Raw genomic sequence first — 3878 nt, 5'->3', positions numbered from 1 at the left:
TGTCTACCAAGAAAGCGCGACTGAGAGTGTCCGCTAGGTGACATTGACTATTCCAGGCGGGGGGGGGGGAGGGATGAAATAGACATTACTGTGTACGTTGTATCTCTGTAAACGTAGCAGCATTCGCTGTAACCCGCTTCGGAGCGGTAATGAAGAGACTTCTTAGTGATGCATTTTTCGAGAGGTTTGTGATCTCTCTGGACGGTTACCCTGCCTACCGTACGTGAGTAGTGGTGGAAAATACTCGTCGAGTAACCGAACACCGACTGCAAGGAGTTCTTTGCTCATATTTGTGGCATAGCGCGTTCTTACATCTGTGAGTTTGCATCGAACTGGCGAATGCACCGGTTGACCATTTTGAAGCGAGAGCGGCTGCAAGTCCTTTTTCCGATGTAACAGTTCACATTGTAAGAGTGCAGCTTCTTTCCTTTGGCATTAAAGTAAGCGCAGTAGCTGGTTGCGTAAGTCAACCAAGATCGTTTTAATCTCGCAGGCACAGGCGTCATTTGAGAGTGTGTTTCCAGCCAAGCACCGACTCCATGGTCCTTGGCTGTTCACGGCTTCCTTAGTGTTCACAATGGTCCTCAGTCCAGGTAAGAACTTACTCAGGTAGCGTCACAAATCCCAATGAATCGACGCACGCGAAAGCAACATCAGTCGGTTCCGGCATCTCTGTGACTGCTTTCACTTATTCCCGCGGATCTGCTTGAGACCTTAGCTGTGATTAGGTGCGCAATGAAGCGAACTATCTTTGTGTCGAAGTCGGAAGTCTTTTGCGCCTTTTGAGCTGCCGGCGAAGCGGGTGTGATACAGATTTATAGTGTACCGGACATTTTCGCACGCATGCTCGGCCGTACGCAATGCTATCATGAGTGATTTCGTAAACGCGGACGCTCGTGATAAGGAACTTTTTGTCAGGGCTGTCCATGTGCGTCCGTGATTAGTACGTGTGTTGTACTCCATTTTCATGTTTAGTCCGTGGCCGTGGTTACACCGCTGACACCTCCATTTCATCTGGCGTCCAAAACATATGGGCCGCACAAATGTTTACGTCATCGCTTGACTCCTGGATGACATTTACGGCACGTAAATGAATATCAACAACCGATTTCAAGTCTTGCTTGTAATGTAACCAGCAGTGATATTGGACAAACTAATACGCATTTGGCTATTAGGTTATGTACTTATTAACTACACAAGGTGCCAGTTACTCTAGCATTCGTCAACATTGCATAATCAATGGGCCTAGTATGCCTTTAACTCACGGCTGCTGTTGCAGAATGGGACTATATGGGTGTCTCTAGGCATTCTCAGACTGTACCTCTAAGGCCTGAGAAAAAAATATGTTTGTTTCCGCTAACGAGCTGAAAAAAATTGGACACGGTAGGCAGGCAACTTTTTTTAATCAAATATTTTTAATTTTTTATTATATTCTAACAATACTTGTTTTATACTTATAACAGCCCATATAATGACTTCAAAGTCAAATCATTGCATTCACCGATCGATATCACGATGGGATTTGTTTTATTTTTTAAAAATATTTTTAACATTTAAAAAAAAATTTGTTTTTGGCCGATCACAATAAAAAGTTCCGACACAGCGGTTTAAAATGGACTCGGTCAGGTTAGCGGAAACAAACGTCTTTTTTTAGGCCTAAACATTAACTCTCTACCCAAACCTTATCCCAACACAAATTCTGACCTAAAGGGGTGGACACACTAGCCGAGTTTTCGTGCGGTCGAGCCGGCCAGCTCAGCCGCTCTGAGTCTGGAGCTCTGTGGACACGCTACGCGGCTGAGCCGGGCGACTCTGTGGATTTTCAGCACGCTTCATCTCGCGCCATCTAGATTGATAGTCACTTGATTGTAAATGGCACCGTCCCGTGAAGCAAAAAGAAAAATAGCTATAACTTTTTCTACTTTGTTGCTCCTACGAAAAAACCGATGCCGAAGGAAGAGGTGGGAGAATCGGGTTGCGTGGGACAAGACGTGGATACTGCGCCGCCAATCGCACGGCGTGTATAATAACTTGGTCAAGGAGCTGCCAGAGGAAGATGTGGGGGATATAGATCCTATATGCGAATGTCGCCAGGCAACTTTCAGAAGTTGTTGGGCATCGTTGGTCCGCGGATCACGAAGGAAGACACTAGATTGTGGCTGGCAATTAGCCCTTAACAAAGGCTGGCATTGACGCTAAGATTTTTGGCTACAGGTATGTTGAAAAGCTGTTAACTTTATGACATATGTAATGATCATGTATGCACAGTCAAAAGTGAAAGGAGTGTAGTCAATGTACTAGTAGCATTGTACGGTACCGTCCTGATTCGTCGTATAAATCAAATTTCTTATTTTATTTGTCATCAAGGATGCAAAATTCTACGACCCGACTGTACAACTGGTGCCTGGGCAAGTGCCTGTACTCCCCGTCAACATTTACATTTGGATCCGGGTGTAGACATGACATATGTAGAATATTTTGATAATTGATCTTAATCAATAATTTCCATTTATTCTTGCAGGTGAATCGTATCACAGTCTCAGCTTTTCATACAGAGTGGGGCGCAGTACAATATCACTCATAGTAGATGAAACTTGCACAGCCCTATATGATACAATGAAGAACGTCTATATAAAGGTGATTGTTTTATTGCAAAAAAAATGATCGTCTGATAGTACATGATATTTATCAGGAGTAGATAATAGGGAAGGAGTGTGACATCAATAAACAAGGGAAATTCGTCATTTACTAGCCTTATAACTGTGCAACTGTAGCCTCACATCCACAATAGCAAAAGCAGTTCAGTCCTTTGTTAACAGTCAACAAATCTATGTTTAACCCTCCTCTTGAGGGTCAAAAGGTTATCCGACACTTACTCTTCGCATGTCAGCGGAAAGTACATTTTATGGTCCTTTCAATAAAGCCATAAAAATGGTAGGTCACCGCTGAAAGAAAAAAAGTTTTTCAATCGCTCCGTCAGACCATGTCCTCAGAAAATGTATAAAATCTGCCCTGTGCCCCATTGACCTTTGACCTGTGATCTCCAATTTCGGCACAGTGATGGCTTTTCCTACCATGATGCTATACACCGACTATCACTGTTCAAATCTTTAGTTTGATGAGGAGTGTAACTATGCACAGAGTCAATAGCAGATAAGAGTGAGAATGAAACTAACTGTAAACTGGATTTATTATGAATAGCGGAGACATGTTCTATTGTTCCTATATATCGGATCCTCTAAACTTAGCCAGAGTCAACGCTACGCATGAGCGCTATATATTGTTACCTTCTTTCTCCTTTATAAAAGAATAAACTTCAAACTAATTACCGTTGACCGTTACTCAACAAACAAACATTACAGAGTCTCGACAAGAAAATCTTGCTTCCGATTTCTATAGAAGTGAAATATACCTTTTATCTTGAGTACATTAAATTAAATCAGTCTTGCAATGCTTCAAACTGTCTGACTCATCTAAACACAACTTTTTAGTAAAATGAACTCGAATTAACTTGTCATGTTGCTACTTTGCATAATGATTGGTTCATCCTAGCACTGTATGTCTCACAGATTAAGTTTGACCGGTTTGTAAACCTTCCTGCCACATCTCGACACAACCACTGGAGTGCGTGTCGATGTCTTCAACTCAGGTGGTGGTCTTTTGGTAGGACTGCCTGCGATTATTGGCCTGTCAGCTCGCAGTGATGCATCTACAGTCATTGGAGAACTCGGAATTGTATCCGAGTGTGTCACCAGAATGTCCTCATACTCCTGCACATCCCGTAGCTGCTTGCCCTCTGCCGATTTAGGTAAATGACGTCGGTTACGCCGCAAGATCCTTCCGGATTCCGTTTCGACGTTGTACGATCGTGTGGACAC

The sequence above is a fragment of the Priapulus caudatus genome, unplaced genomic scaffold (genome assembly GCF_000485595.1).
Source record: "Priapulus caudatus unplaced genomic scaffold, Priapulus_caudatus-5.0.1 Scaffold1076, whole genome shotgun sequence".
In the NCBI taxonomy this organism is placed as follows: Eukaryota; Metazoa; Priapulida; class Priapulimorpha; order Priapulimorphida; family Priapulidae; genus Priapulus; species Priapulus caudatus.
This window is presented reverse-complemented; position numbering follows the sequence as displayed.